Source organism: Haplochromis burtoni, unplaced genomic scaffold (assembly GCF_018398535.1).
Source record: "Haplochromis burtoni strain Fernald_Lab_line unplaced genomic scaffold, NCSU_Asbu1 Contig_146, whole genome shotgun sequence".
Lineage (NCBI taxonomy): Eukaryota > Metazoa > Chordata > Actinopteri > Cichliformes > Cichlidae > Haplochromis > Haplochromis burtoni.
Genome location: NW_024582507.1, coordinates 129,192 through 146,358, shown reverse-complemented (window position 1 = coordinate 146,358; position 17,167 = coordinate 129,192). Strand labels below are relative to the sequence as shown.

Here is a 17,167-nt window from a genome sequence, read left to right as displayed (position 1 = left end):
GGCCAGATGGTGGAGTCAAACTCAGGACCTTCTTGCTGTGAGGCCACAGTGCTAATCGCCGTGCTGCACGATTTTAACAAATTAAAATTAAAATCTCCCTGATGTACCTTTAATCTTGAGTAGTAGGGGGATAAAAAAAAAAGGTTCAAAGGTGCATATTTTGTTGACGTCTGCTTTACTTCCGTGCTGCTTGCTTCTGTCACAATAGTGTCATAACTCACACAGGAAATAACTTCCATGTGAAAGTTTGGGTTTTTTAAAGGGCATAGTTGACATCTATCCTTGAGTTTGGTTTTTTGATTTTTGTATGTGGCCTTCTAAACTGGTTTTTCATCTTCTCAGCTCTTTGTTGGGAATGATAATTCAACCGGAATAACTTCATGTCAATCCAGGCCATTCTCCCACTGATTGTCACAAAACCTTGGCTATGCAGGAGCAGTAATTTAACTTCTGGAACCTTGAAAGCCCAAAATATCTCCTCCCACTGCTTACAAGGCTGCTGGATCAGTGCGCAGTTAGAGGCTGTTCAAAGCAGTAGTAGAACGGCAATTTTGTGCTTGGTTTTAGTCATTTACCCTCACTTTACAAGGAAAGTTACCAGGGTCAGACCTTCTTTTACTCAGATGTGTCTGCAGCCTTGATTGAATGAATCATATGCCACAGTGACTCACATCTCACAAGTGATGCAGTTATGATCATTGTACCCTTTTATTATATTTCCGATTGTATATTATATTCATGCCGTATTTCTTTGTAAGCTACTAAAGGAGGTGATGGACTGCACATGTTTAGCGCATATATAACATGACAAGGACAAAATTCCCTATATTATTACAAAAATCAATAAATAAACTTTAGCGATTTTCTGTCATCATCCCCACTGAGAGCAAAGTATGCCAGACAATTCTCCATGTCATTTCCATCTTCTTAAAGCAGGAGTGCATAAATACTCCTGTTATTCTTATCGGAGGCTGTGTGCCACTGTGTGATTGGCTGATAGCTGATGACTCATTTCAACAGGCTGGTGTGGGGCTGGCAAAGGAGCGGAGGGTAGGTGGTGGTGAAAAGGGGGAGCAGGAGGTGGGAGTAAAGCTTTCTCCCACTGCGTGTACGCTTATGTGCAGTGCTGTTGTACAGCGCGCCGTTTCGCACAAAAGCACACAACATAAATACTTGCAAACGGAGTCAACTTCATCTATACACTTACTCATTGTGTTTTCTGCTCATCTCTTCAGCCGCGGTTGCCTGTAGCCATACTTGAGGAGAGACATAGAGCCGGAAGGAGAGAGAGAGAGAGAGAGAGAGAGAGAGAGAGAGGAGGGAGAAAGAGAGAGTGAGAGAGAGGAGGGAGACTTGTGTTGATCAGAGAGTCTGCAGCCCCCCAGCCTTCCCTCTGTTGCTGCTACAGTACGTGTGAAAGGAAGAGGGAGAGGCAGCAGAAGCAGATCTGCTGTTTGACTCTGAGACTCGGAGGGAAGAGCAGAGCGCTGTGAGGTGTGCAGTGCAGAGCAGATCCAGTCAGTCTTCTGGTATGTGTCCAGTGTGAGCAACTCAGCCGAGTCCCTGCGCACTTCTGTCTGAGCTGCCTCGCACCCCAGGACTCTGAAACCAGCTACACAAACAGGTGAGTGTCAACAGAATCATGACAAAATACTCGACTCACTAAAGACTGCACTGGATGTATCCATGTGATTATCATTGTTATTATTATGATTTCCACCAGTCTGTGTTTATTTTACTGTAATGTATGCATGTTACTATTTGAATATTGTAGTATATACAGGAATGATTTCACAAATGCCAAAAGTTCTTCTTAAGAAATGAGGTGTATCCACCTTTGGTTTTGTGCGCGTCGATGTGACAGGTGGGGGTGTTTTCACATATATGTTCGTGCAAACGTTAGTTTGTATGAAGGCTTGTTTACCTTCTCGCTGACAGGTGAGAAAGACCGCTGGGACTTGGGGAAAGCGTTGCCTCTGGAAGGAGTAAATGCATTTGATTTCATCCCTGTTTCCCCATGTGTCTATGTGTCCCTGCTAGAGAGAGTGGGTGGAGTGGAAACTGTTTCTGCCACTGCTCTCTCAGTGTAGTTTAGAAACAGGGGAGATAAAAACAAGATACCCCCCCGGCCCCCCCCCCCCCCAAATAAAAAAAAACAACAACACAAGATGAAGACAGTTTCATCTCAGAAGCTGTGCTTTAGGCGGACTACAGTATTTGATGGAATGCAGATTGCGCCTCCGTTCCAGCCCGCAATTTGTCCGTGTGGACACAGTAGTTTATCAACAACTGCCGGGAATATCTGCAGGAGTTTACACTTCAGATTTACGCTGTTATTCTTGAGCTTAGCGTGAGCCTTTCGTCTCAACTGCGCAAGAGAACGACTGCATCCATCCCTAATTATTGTAGCATTGGTAGAATGCGATCGCTGTAGTCTAAGACTGTAGCAATATTCTCGCTTTAACATCTAATCTGTTACATAATAAGGTTCTCAGCATACTGGCTTGGTTTCAAAAATAGAGCTGACATCAAATCAAAGATCTCTCTAATGGGCCAGATCATGCATGCCTTTTTTCTGTGGCGTTATATGCAGCAAACAGTCTGCTGTTAATTTGGAATAAGGCTTTTTTTTTGGCTCACATGTCCACTTTTCTCCTGTCTGTGTTAGTGTATCATATCAGTGCTGATTTCTTTATTTGTTTTGCCCTGATTGAGCCCAAACTTAATTATTTGTACTGTGTTGCAAAGCTGGATTCCTCTTTAGCACCTTCTCCTCCATATTGGTGTGTAACACTCGTCACTTGTACTGCATCCTGGGATGTAATTACGTGTAATGGCAGCTCATGAATGTTTACCGCAGGGAATCAGCAGGTTGGTCTAGAATTATTTTCTCCACTGCAGAACTTGTTGAATGGACTTTAGTTCTTTTGAAGTTTGTCTTTGAACTAAGCCTGAATCTGACCAACTTCAAGCCTGTATGATTTGCTTAAAGAGAGGACAGAGAAATACAATCCTTTGAATAAAAGCATATGGCTGAATGAGATTTCACAGAGACACATTGTCAGTGTTTAGATGGTTTAAACCCCTGAGCCATGACCGTGATCTGGGCTGCCATTGACAGCGAAAATTCCCCTCGGTGTTTGCTGCTGTTGTTTGCCTCCAACTGTCAATCTGTCACTGCTGTGATGTTGAAAAAACAGCCCAAGCTCCCCATTGACTGTGCCACCTCCTTTTTTCACCCAACCTCCAGTATATATGTACCGACATCCATCCATCCATCCATCCATCCATGTTTCTCCCACCAGGTTTGAAATTGTCTCTTCACTTTTACCATGCGCCTCCCTCCACCCCTCTCCGCTCTGGTCGCCACAGAAACGGCTGATTCAGGAAGGGTGGGCGGGTGTCTCAGAGCTCTTGCTGCTCTGCCCCATGCGGCGCTTTCACAGTACATTTCTGCTTCTGTGCTGCTTTTATGGCCCTGATATGCTGACAGTTCAGGTGGCTCAGTCAGATGTTATACAATTGTATCAGCTACACAAAGCCTGTTTGTTCACTTCCCTCAAAGGACATGTTCAGAATTTAGACTTGCATTGCCATTCATGTTCAGTTTTTATTCTAACAATGGATCACAAGGAAGCCTCTTGATTGCCCGCTGACAAATAACTAGTGGTGGCAGATTTCTTTTTTAATGGTTTGTTTGTTAAATTTGTGCAGACATTATTTGTGGTTATGAAGTGAGCGGCTGTCTTTTTATGGTCTTCTAATTAAGTGATCCAGGGAGATTGCAGATCTGTTTTATGTGGCACCTGGGTCAGAATCAGAGTCGCACTGTGTGTGTTTAGAGACTATACTGAGGTGATTAATAATGTAATATACCATGACTGAGGCGTTAAATAATAGATATTCTATGACCTTTCTCTTACATAAGGTTGATAAAATAGAATAAGAGTGATGGAGTGAAGGATTGCCATGAGTAGGTAGATCTGCAGACTTTTTATTTTTTGGTATGAATTACTTATTTATTTAATTTACACATGTATTGCAGTTGACCTCCCACTCAAACACCAAATAAAAGATTAGCTCCTGTAATTACAGGCGTATTAAACAGAAGTGTTTTTTTGTTTTGTGTTGTGGTTTTAACCATTTTTGTTGCATTTTTCCAGATAGCTCTGGTTGCCATGGTGATAATTTGTACAGTAGCTTAAAAACGCCACCCTTTGGAAAAGGCTTCCAAACAGGAAATGAAACTAGTGTTTTTACTGCAGTCAATTCCAAGCAGGACCCCATGAGTTCATCCTGCTGTGCCTGATTAAATTAAAATGGGAATTGTATTCACTTAGGAGATAATGGTGGAGAGAAGCTTCGTGAAAATCGAGCTTTTGATGCTTTTATGTTCGCTGTACAAGCATATTATTGATTACCGAGTCACAGCCTTTCTGTGGCATATCGCTGACGATGTAGCTACTGAGGGGAAAAAAAGTTATTTGCCGTTCATCTTATTTTGCTTTTCAAAATGCAAGAAGAGCACAGTGTAGCCATCTATTTAGTCATTAATTTGTGATTTATAGCACTATTTGGTCGGGTTCTGTTTTTTATTTTCTTCTTTTAGAGCTACAAAATTCATGCAGGTTAAAGTGTTTTTTCCACCCTGCAGTGTTCAGCTATTACAGTCAGTGGTGACGCAGCCCGAGACTCATACAGCACACTGCAGAGCCGTCACGAGACACAGCCAGAACAAAGAGCGCACACTGTCATCTAAGAGAAGAACTCAACACAGAAGCAGCCTGTTGAGGCACCAAAGTGTGACATACAATACAGCAGGACACCATGTGCTGAGACCTAACTGACTCATTCGGCTACCTTGTGGCACTAAAGGTCTCAGGTGGGACCTTGTTAGTTCACTGTTGAATATATTGCTCTTCCTTATTCTCATAAACATGAAAACAAATGGGCACGCAGAAGTTCACAGATGAAACAGTGGTACCAGGCACTTTAATCATGTGTGTCTTCACCCTGATTCCCCAAGCGCATAGCTACAGATTTGCAAAAGCAAAAGCAAACAATCGTGGAAATATTTATTACCAAATAACTCAAATATCTTGAAAAGAAACACAAGTACAGTAAAATTGATTATTATGGTTTTTTTTTGCTGTGTACAGACAAGTTTATGAATACAGTGAATTACCACAAAAAATGTGGACCAACTTAGTCCAAGAACCCACTACCACACATAACAGTGATGCTTCAAATGTTCCCTACAACATACAAAACCAGTGAGTGAACATGAGAAGGAAGTGAGTCCTGAATGCCTTCTGAAGGCAAAGCTTAAAAAGCTGGTTTTACTTTAAAGGTCACATGGCTTTTTAAAGTCACCACAGCCAAGACAACTTGCTTGAGTACAAACCAAACATCAGAATGGGGAAGAAAGGTGATTTAAGTGACAGAAGAACATCTATGAACACATTTGAATGTGGCATGGTTGTAGGTGCCAGACAGGCTGGCTCAGGATTTCAAAAACTGCTGATCTGCTGAGACCATCTCTGAGTTTTAATGAGCTGCAATTCTCTGGGTGAAAATGTTTTGTTGATGCTAGACGTCAGAGGAGAATGGCTAGACTGCTTGAATCTAATAGGAAGGCAACGGATCACCGCTATGGTATGCAGAAGTGCATCTATCAATGCATAATACTTCAAACATTGAACAAGATTGGCTCACAGAAGACCACACAGCCTGTCAGCTAAGAACAAGAAACCCAGGCTACAGTTCACACGGGTTCACCAATGCTGGTGGACAGCAGATGGATAAAAAACACCTGAGTCTCAATTTTTGCAGCAACATTCAATGGTAGGACCAGAATCCATTTTACTTTGTATCAGTGGTTCAGGCTGGTGGTGTTGTAACGGTGTGGGAGATATTTTCTTGGCACATTGTGAGCCCCTTAGTCCAAATAAGGATTACTTAAATAGCACAGCTTACCAAAGTATTGATGCTGACCATATCTATCCTTTATGACTGCAGACTGCCCATTTTCTGATGGCTGCTTCCAGCAGGATAAAAAAACATGTTAGAAAGCATAGATCACCTCAAACTGGTTTCTTGATTTCAAATGACCCGCACAGTCACCAGATCTCGATCCAGGAACGCACTTTTGGGATGTTGTTGAACAGGAGATTCTCATCATGGATGTGCAACTGTATGATGCTATCATGTCATCATCACGTTAAATCTATGATGAGAAAAATTAACTCAGTTCTGAAGCCAAAAGAGGTTTCGACTTGTATGAGGAACGTTTACCAAATGAAGTGTCTAGTAAGTCTATATGTCCGTGTAGGAAGATTATACTCCTTTGCTTTCATGAGTAGGTTAACTATTATTGGAGATTCTGTATTGTAAATTCATCAGCAGGACCACGCCTCCAAACACGCTCCTTTCGGCTGTCATCTATATAGGTTCCCCCAGTTCTGCAAGCTGATCATTCTCGTTTACGTGCCCCACCCTCCCTCCTTGTTCTCCATTCTTCAACTTCTTCACTTCTATTTAGTACATGGGGATCTGCCAGGCCCGGGAGCCGTCGCCAGTCCCCTTCGAGGCCTTCCCCAAACCGCAGCTCACTTCATGTCAAAGCATTCACTTTTACCTACTAAAACGCTGTCAAACCTAAAATGAGTGTTGCTTTTTTAATTGTAGTAGCTTTACTTTTACTACATACAGCTTTTACCAAGACTTATTTATTTTTTGATAGGTTTCCCACCACCTTTTTACCTGGTCTGTCTTTTTGAAAGACAGGCTGCCTGATGAGATAGGAGACTCAGTGGATGTTGATGTTCACAGAAAACATTGTGGTCTGCAGTGAGATTAGGGAATGGGTGGAACAGAGCCGGGGAAAGTGGAGGTATGCTCTGGAGAAAGGAGTAAGTCAGTAGAAGCAAGAGAGAATACATGGATGTGAAAGAGAGGCATAACACTGAATATGCAGGAGTAGAGGAAGTGAAAATAGTTTAAATACTTGGGATCAACCATCCAAAGCAACAGACAAAAGAGTTAAAGAAGCAAGTTCATGGACCAACTCCACCCTACCTGACCCACCTGATCTGTGACAGAAGGATAGCAGCAAGAGAGGAAGATGCTAAGATCTTCATTTGAAGTGAACAAAGGGAAACAGGGTTAGAAATTAGTATGTCAGAGGGACAGCTTAGGTTGAGCCGTTTGGAAACAAAGTTAGAGAGGCACGGCTGAGATGGTATGAGCATATGCAGAGGAGGCATAGTGAATATACCGAACAAAAGGTGTTGAAGGTGGAGCTGGGAGACCACAGAGAAAGTGGGTGGGTGGGTGGGTGTAGAGATGTACAGAGGGTTGGTGTGACAGAGGAGGATTCTAGGGATAGGGTGAGATTGCGATAGATGATTTGCTGCGGTGACCCCTAAAGGGAGTAGCCAAATAAAGCCAAAGAAGAAGCTTAATAAAAATGTAGTAGAACATCCAAAAGATGATCTTAGAAAAAGAAAATAGAAGCTAGGTTTCAATACCTGACTGCTAAAAGGAGAATACACAGTAAGGAAATCATGTGAATCATGTTCCTTATAATGTCTGACTTAGAGAAAAAAGTGATTTGATTTCCATGTGGAATGAAAGGTGAATATTTACCCTCAAACTAGTCGTTAATCAAGCTCCTCTTCAAGTGCACCTTCGATGATTCCCTGTGGCTGCCTGCTGTCTGATGACTAATGTTCTCCCAAGCTTCATATTACAGCACTTTAATTGGTTTGAATAAACCAATCATTAACTTGCTCATTAAAGCTTATTGTAGCGCTGAGACCATTGTGAATTGATCAGACCAAACTTCTGTAATTGTTCCCAAAGCTTCATCGTGGTCCTGTTTGCCCTAGTTACTCAACACCAACATCCTGACTCACTGGTTCTTTAAAGATTCCTTAGCACTTAGTGTCAGTATGCTCCTGCACCAGCTTCGCTCATCTGGCCAAAGCTTCCCATCTGGACCCACTCTTCCTGCCATCTGCTCTTCTGTTTTGCTATTGGCCATTTGTGATGCTTCTAGTTCAAACAGCCCCCGCATACTTTTACTGGACGAAAAGAAGTAAGAAGATGGAAGAAGTAAGGAACAGACAAGGAGGACAGAGAGGCAGAAAGATTTGTACAGCTTGGGGTTTAAGCTCGATTCACCACTATGTGTTTCTTCAGTGCGGCGCCACTTTGCATCTCAGCAGTTTCCATCCAGTCAGTGTGTATCTTGCAAAATGCTGACTGGCATACAATAGGGATCACTAAGAGAACAACTCGCAGTTTGTGCTTAGTCAGAGAAAGGCTGTTTCCCTGAAATTAATAGTTACAGAGAGAATAAGGGACAAACAGAGGCTGCAGTCGTAGTGCAGGTGTATGGATTACTGCCCGGGGAGAGTGACAGCATGATGTAAATGCTGCCGCCGGTGTTACTGTTGTAGATGGTGGTGCAAGTTTGACCTGACTAACTGATGGATATGAGAAACGTTAACTCGAGGGGAATCATCTGTGGTTATGCTGTGGCCTGAGGTTTAATACTCACTCTATACTCATATTAATGGCATCATCATTGGTCTTCTGAAATAGCATTTTTATGTTTATGAAAATGCCTTTGAACACACACGGACCCATGGAGCACATTTTAACATCCAAAATATCTCAAATGGTCATAAAATGCCAGTGAAAGCATATTCAATCAGCCTGGGTGAGAAGTCTATGCACTCATGGCTCTATGATGGTAAACGACATGGATATTTAAAGTACTTCATGCTTAGCTTAAAGTTTCTTAAAGTTAATTAATTTTACGATATTTAAAAGTGAATATCGCAAATGCCACAAAATTACATCTTTATTTTAAGCACTATTTGAAGAACTAAACATGACTTATATACACAACAAATGACTTAAGTGTCTTAGAAATGTAATTTGATTGAGTTGAACAGTATAAAAATATATGTTGATATGATGTGATGAGCCAGGGCCCATATAACAGAGATATTTAGTCAAAGTCAAAGTAAACTTTATTGTCATCTCTGCTATATACAGTACAGTATATAGAGAGATGAGATGATGAGGCTCCTGTTCCATTCAGTGCAAAAAACAACAATAAATATAAGAAGAGTAAGAAATAAATATATACTTGAAGACTAAGGTAAATATAAAAGGAATAAATATACACTTTAAAATTAAGGAAAAAAAAAATCAATAACAGTCTAAATGTACAATTTACATTTGAATGATTTAATGTGACCTTGAAGTGGTTTAAAATGACCAGCGTTGCAGCTTTACAGTATGACACTGAAGTCATGTTTTAAAATATGCTGAAGTTTGAACTGAGCATAAAAATTGGAAATAAAGGTGATTTAAAGGAATTTCAATGTAGACAAAAGAGAAATTATCCAACGAGCAGCAGATTTCTTGGAGAAAATGTCTTTTTGATATAAAAATTCAGGGGAGAATGGTCAGACAGTAACTCACAATAACCACTTGTTACAACCGAGGTATGCAGAAGAGCATCTCTGAATGCACAACACATCAAACCTTAAAGCTAATTGGCTATTGCAGCAGAAGACCGTAGCCTATTTGCTATGGTCTTCTGCTGTAGTAAATCGGTTACAGCAATTTGCTGTATTTCTGACAGCTAATAACAGGAAAATGAGGCTAGAGTTTGCACAGACTCACTAAAATCAGACAACAGAAGGCCACAAAGCCATTTCTTGGTCTGATGACTTTTGATTAATGATGTGAAATTCAGATGGTGGGTTCACAGTTTAGCATAAACAACATAAAGGCATGGGCCCATCCTGCATTGTATTAGTGGTTCCAACTACAACCACTACAGTGGTTCAAGTGGTGTAATAGTGTTAGGGATATTTTTTGGCACACATTGGCCCCCTTGATGTCAAATGAACATTGTTTAAATGCCACGGCCTTCATGAGTATTCCTTTAAGATCTTCTCCGGCTAATTCCAACAGGACAATGTGCCATGCCACAAAGCTCACAGCATCTCAGTCTGGTTTCTTGAACATGAACAGTCACCTGATCGCAGTCCAGTACAGCACCTTTCTAGGGATGTTGTGCATCAGGAGAATCATATCATGAATGTGCAGCCAACAAAACTGTGTAATCCTTTCATGTAATTATGGACCAAAATCTTTGAAGAATGTTTCCGGCACCTTGTTAAATTTGTGCCATTAGGAATTAAGGCAGTTCTGTCTAACTTGGTAATGGCAAGATGAAAGATAACTTCAAACATAATTTCTACATTCACAAATTGAACCTTTAAATAAATGTTAATATATAAACAGTGAATTATCTGAAATAAATACAATTATATAAAATATTTTCATTAAATTTTTGGATCTTGATATTAATTCAGTCTCAGTTTTTTTTTTGCTTTTGCTTGACTTCATTTTAAATAATGCATACTAGATTTTTAAAAAATGCATAGGATGCGGTTCTTGCTCCAAGGTCTTCTGTGCTCTTTGTCAGTACCCAAAGGCATTTTTTTTACTGATTGGCAGTTCTCACTTGATACCCAGGTTGCAGAGAAGGGAGAAAAATGCATAAAAAGCAGACAGAAATCGCATCACCCAAACGCCCTCGATCTAAATCCAGAGACCTTTGCTATTCTATGTCACCTCCCCATTCCATGAATTTTAGCTGTCGTCTTAAGAAAATATCTAAATTCAGACTTTTCATCTTATTTTATCTTTTTCACTTTCCCATTTCTCTCCTCAAATCTCATCTCATGAACTCATATTATACCCCCTTCAACTCCAATACGATTTAGATTGTATAAAAACAGTGTGAACCATATTTCTTCTTATATTTGCATTTTCACTCTATGATTTGGGAAGTTTGGCCAATAAAGTGATCTCTTCTCTCTTCTGTTGGCTGAAGGAGGGTTTCTCAGGACGTTTAGGATTCAGTTTCATTCAGACAATTTCAACCAGGAGAAGGTGATTATATTGTAGCTGAGTTTTGATTATAGTTGCCAGTTTAGGGTAGCTAAACTGTCCCAACAGTCACACCACAGCTCTGCAAGGCTGTGCGTCTGTTTTTTTTTTTTAATAGAGATGCTATGAGATAAATCCTAATGTCAGGTAAAAGCATTTTTAGCATGTTCACAGTCCTATTCTAACACATGCATAATGCCAAGAAATTTTGACTTCCCCATGGTTGCTAGAAGTGAATAAATTTCATCCTGAGCAGAATAGGGCATGTCTGTATCAAATATCGTGGCAATCCATCCAATAGACATGTTTTATGCAGCCCAGGGGTTCATCAGAGGCATTGGGAAAGCCCTTTTAGAGACTAAATGGATATCCACAAATCATGTTGTGCAGGTAAATGTAAAACTATACTGAAATCAAACACCTTTCATTTTTGTGAAGCTGCAGGATAATTACTTCACAGATAAAATCTTTGGTTTCCTACTATGAGCTCTGCATCAATGTGGACAGCTTTGACAACACGAGAACATAATGCGGGCAAAGTTGTTAGCTATTATGCCTCCCTTTGTAAAAACCACTCAAACTCAAATACTTCTGACCAACAAATCTGCTCCAAAGCTGCAGCACCTGCCTCTCATCAACCCCCTCATCAAGCAAAATAAGATCACTGTTAATCCACTTGTCTCAGCCCAACAGTGCTTTCTCTGCAGGCTCAACCATTCCCTCTGGGACTCCTGGAAGCCAAGAAGAGTATAGAAAGGTGCTCACAGCCTACACGCTCACTTTCTTTTTCCATCTTTTTATTAACGCCTTCATTTAGGTTTTTAACTTAATGCAGTTAGTGGACAAGTGGTATTCACTTAAAATACTTAGAAGTACTTAAAATATTACCTTATTTGAGTATTTATATTTTCTACTTGGCTATGATACATTTTTAAGATTAAATTAAGGTTTTCCTTGCATTTTGCATATTTTTGCTTTTGCTAAAAATAATAATTACATTAAATTAAATGTGTTATTTATTAGCAGGTCTACAGATGCAATAATGCTATACTAAAACTTAAATAGAATTTCTGAAACTGTATTTCCATATTGGAACAACAATGATTGCATCTCTGATTTGGCCATTATAATGAGAAATGAAGGATTTTTAATACTGATGACTTTTACCGAAGTAAATGTCAGAGTAAAAAAACAAAACAAAAAAAAAAACAAAAAAACAAGCACTTTCTATTTTTGAATCAAACTTTATTTGGTGTTATTTGGTCAAAAACTAATCGTACCTCGTCATTTTGGACTTCATTCATATTTATTTACTTGCTGTCCCCCGCTAACGCCCCCAAATGTTTCTCTGACTCCTTCTGCTTGTGTTGATCCCTGATGGCAGCTGCTAATGCTGGCCCTCTCATCTGGCAGGGGAGATCACAAAGGTGGAGGAGTTACGGGAGTTATTTTGGCTGCAAAGTCCTCCAGAGCACCATCAGGGGAGATCCAGTAACGAGGAAGTAATTGAATTTGAGGTTTCGGCTAATGATTTTTCCAACAGCAGGACGCTCCCCCATTCTCAGGGCTCGCAGCGTCATGCATGGTCTCCGCAGAGCGTTGCTCAGGCAAGCCCTAAATCATCCATTAATGACTTTAGAGAAGCTAAGTACCTCTTACTCTTTTAACAGACATGATTTAATGGCACTTGTTAATCCAACAACATACAGAGCTTTCCATTTTGCGTCGCTTTATAGGCTTCGCTGAACAGATGTTGTAGTAGATTTATTGCCTTTGGACAAGAGCAGTACTGTTAAAAGCCAATTAGACTGTAAAAATCTCAACCAGATCAGGATGTTTTATTATACCTTTGCATTTCAATTTGTTTGTTTTCTGGCTTGGATCGTTGTGTCTGTAAGGGAATTTGTTTAACCAGTCTGCTAATTTCTACCTTTTGCTCCACACCTATGGATTTCTAATTATCTTTTAGCAGAAGAGTGAGTTGCTCACTTTGTATAACTTTGCAGTTGTAGTTATCATTTTGACACCTCAGATTACAAGGTTACATTAATAGTCAGCTTTCACATCTGTAAGAGTATATCAGTGGCAAGATAAGTGTAGTCTTAATGTAGTCTAAGTACAAACTCTGTTAGACATCATTCTTTCACCAGACAGATTGACAGATTTAAAGCTCTTAAATCTGAAACTTGGCAACTTCGAGGCTGATTGGGCTCCATTTGTAGTTCAGTCAGGAACGGAGACTTCTCCCCTTGGACCCCTTGTCTCCTCACCTCTGTTGGTATCATTTTTATCCTTTTTATCCTACCCTGCATAATCTCCATCTCACTGTCTGCCTTTTCTTACACCAAACCTTATTCAGTTATCTACCCTCTATTAAGGTGCTTGATATATTTATTTTTCTTTCCGTCTGGGAAGCAGCTCTTATCACAAAATGAGGTATCATAATTGTTCCTCTTATTTCACCCTTTGTAAGCCCAACGGTTGGTCTCTCTCACACACACGAACACGCACACTCACTATATTTGTCCCCAGTGCTATAACCCATTTAAGTCCGACGTCTTGTCACTGCCCTTCAGCTGCAGAATCCCGGCTAATGGCCACCAGGTTTTTCTCATTAGTTAATTATGTTTTGTGATAATGTCTACAGCTTTGAGCTGTTAGCTGAATGGCTTTTAGGCTAATGGTAACTGATCGCCTCGGTACACGGATCAAGATTGGCCTGCTTTTTTATTATTCAAGCAATGTCACAGCCATCTTTTATGACAGTATTCTTCATTTAGCCACACAGACTAGCTGGTGTTGGTCTTATTGTGCTGCATCATATCGCTTGTGACTAAAGGTCATAAGTTAATAAAAAAAAGGCTCTATCAGAAATAATGGTAGCCACTGCTGGTCTATATGTAGTCATATTTTTTTTTTCTCTCAGCAAGTTTTTCATTCATGCAAGGGTTAACAGATTTGCATTTTCACTGGGAACACCTGTAGCACCGTTAGACCATCTCACCCCGGTTTTGTCTGGCTCTAGTGAGAGCTAATAAATTTGTCTCATCTTGTTGTGTGCTTCTTTTGTCCTGTCACAGTCAACTTGCATTTTTTGTTTGCCGGCGTGAGTCATTACATGAGGTCCATTGTTGAGTCGCTCCACAAAGCATGGGTTTTGGGAAAGTGCTATAGCAATGACAGAGGGTGTCAAATGAATCATGCCTCTATTGGCTACTTTCTCCAATCTTTTGATTTTGGGTAATTTACAGTGGGGCAAAAAAGTATTTAGTCAGCCACCGATTGTGCAAGTTCCCCCACTTAAAATGATGACAGAGGTCAGTAATTTGCACCAGAGGTACACTTCAACTGTGAGAGACAGAATGTGAAAAAAAATCCATGAATTCACATGGTAGGATTTGTAAAGAATTTATTCGTAAATCAGGGTGGAAAATAAGTATTTGGTCACCTCAAACAAGGAAAATCTCTGGCTCTCACAGACCTGTAACGTCTTCTGTAAGAAGCTTTTCTGTCCCCCACTCGTTACCTGTATGAATGGCACCTGTTTGAACTCATCATCTGTATAAAAGACACCTGTCCACAGCCTCAAACAGTCAGACTCCAAACTCCGCCATGGCCAAGACCAAAGAGCTTTCGAAGGACACCAGGAAAAGTATTGTAGACCTGCACCAGACTGGGAAGAGTGAATCTACAATAGGCAAGCAGCTTGGTGTGAAAAAATCAACTGTGGGAGCAATCATCAGAAAATGGAAGACATACAAGACCACTGATAATCTCCCTCGATCTGGGGCTCCACGCAAGATCTCATCCCGTGGGGTCAAAATGATCATGAGAACGGTGAGCAAAGATCCCAGAACCACACGGGGGGACCTGGTGAATGACCTGCAGAGAGCTGGGACCAAAGTAACAAAGGTCACCATCAGTAACACACTACAACGGCAGGGAATCAAATCCCGCAGTGCCAGACGTGTTCCGCTGCTGAAGCCAGTGCATGTCCAGGCCCGTCTGAAGTTTGCCAGAGAGCACATGGATGATACAGCAGAGGATTGGGAGAATGTCATGTGGTCAGATGAAACCAAAGTAGAACTTTTTGGTATAAACTCAACTCGTCGTGTTTGGAGGAAGAAGAATACTGAGTTGCATCCCAAGAACACCATACCTACTGTGAAGCATGGGGGTGGAAACATCATGCTATGGGGCTGTTTTTCTGCCAAGGGGACAGGACGACTGATCCGTGTTAAGGACAGAATGAATGGGGCCATGTATCGTGAGATTTTGAGCCAAAACCTCCTTCCATCAGTGAGAACTTTGAAGATGAAACGAGGCTGGGTCTTCCAACATGACAATGATCCAAAACACACCGCCCGGGCAACAAAGGAGTGGCTCCGTAAGAAGCATTTGAAAGTCCTGGAGTGGCCTAGCCAGTCTCCAGACCTCAACCCCATAGAAAATCTGTGGCGGGAGTTGAAAGTCCGTGTTGCTCGGCGACAGCCCCAAAACATCACTGCTCTCGAGAAGATCTGCATGGAGGAATGGGCCAAAATACCAGCTACTGTGTGTGCAAACCTGGTAAAGACCTATAGTAAACGTTTGCCTCTGTTATTGCCAACAAAGGTTATGTTACAAAGTATTGAGTTGTATTTTTGTTATTGACCAAATACTTATTTTCCACCCTGATTTACGAATAAATTCTTTACAAATCCTACCATGTGAATTCATGGATTTTTTTTTCACATTCTGTCTCTCACAGTTGAAGTGTACCTCTGGTGCAAATTACTGACCTCTGTCATCATTTTAGGTGGGGGAACTTGCACAATCGGTGGCTGAATAAATACTTTTTTGCCCCACTGTATATATTCAGTTCTGTGTTTCCTTTGTGTAAAACCCGGGTCCAGCGGGGAGCAAATGTTGCTAGTGCACATTGCTATCTGCACAGAAGTCTCTGTTGCTTGCTTTTTGTTTACAGCAAAAATGATGCATCTACTACTACCTCAGTGGACCACCAACTATTTGCTAGAAAGCTGTGTGAAAAGATGTGATTTATTCTCCGTTGTACCACTTATACTTAACTAATCGCGGCTGCACTGAGAAGGTGATCCAAAACGTTGCAAAGCACTCACACAACTAAGCCCTGGTCTGAACATGAAAAGACGACTCTTCGTATGGACAGCACTTTACACATGCACTGTGAGAAGTAAATCCTTCCCATATGGCAGCATCCACACATTCATCAGCCCTTCTGCGTCGGTTTAAAAAAAAACATTGCGGCTAGTTCGCTGCCAGTAAAAGGGAGATTATGGAAATATATTGAGATTTTTAACATTATTTCTGGAGGGAGCGATGAGATTGTGAAATTCATAGAGTGCCGTAGCATCATAACCAACCAGTTTCAGAAAAAGAAAAGGGTTTTCTTTCTTGGCCTTAAACATATTTCATCTTATATAATTCATCCCTTTAGGGGTGCACATATACTGGTGTTTCATATGTGTGCCATTGTCAGCGCCGGTCGTAACCCAATGAGCATAGCTGTAGGTTGTATAATAACACTGGGTAATTACACAGGAAAGAAGTAACACGATGAAATTGCTTTTTTTAAGGGAACTACAATTAAATCAGTATACCCCTATGTCAAGTTCCTCTCTGAGTTGTGTTTAATCTGCAGTGTTGCACCGTTTTATCTGAACTTATTGTTAAAGCCAATAAAGCTGCTGTCCAAATGTGCCCCATTTCATTTAGCTCTGGCACATTTACTGCCCTCCCAACAAAATAAATGACAGCGTCAGTCATTTGAGGGAGAAAAACATTACCAAAAACCAAAACAGAAAAAAAAACTCTAGAAGGAATAGAGACAGGTGCAAAGGAGTGAAACTCTGCAAAGGGAAGGGGTTGAGGAGAGGAGATTGGCAGAGAAAAAATAAAAGTTTAACAAAGGTGACCAGCCCTACCTGCATTATCTTAATTGTAACCAAACCAATTATCTGAACTCTAATTTAAACAAAAAAAAAACCCCAAGAAAACTTGCTTATTTGAGAAGCAACAACATTTGTTTTCTTCATGGAAACTTTGCACATCGCTTTGTTTACAGTCAGTGGGAGAAAGGACAATTGTTTCAGTCATACATGCACCTAGTTTGTAAATCGTTACGTAAATCAGAACTTACATAATAGCCAATATAACATTACTCCCC

General features: G+C 40.7%; 1 protein-coding gene across 1 annotated transcript in view; it reads left to right on the top strand.

Annotated features, from left to right (window-relative positions):
- Positions 1 to 1,098: 1,098 nt before the first annotated feature.
- LOC102290620 (prickle-like protein 2) overlaps positions 1,099 to 17,167 on the top strand; it is a 37,086-nt gene continuing 21,017 nt past the window's right edge. The window contains exon 1 of the mRNA XM_014336595.2: positions 1,099 to 1,624. The gene's annotated coding sequence lies outside the window, so the exon portion shown is untranslated. The remainder of the gene's footprint in view (positions 1,625 to 17,167) is intronic.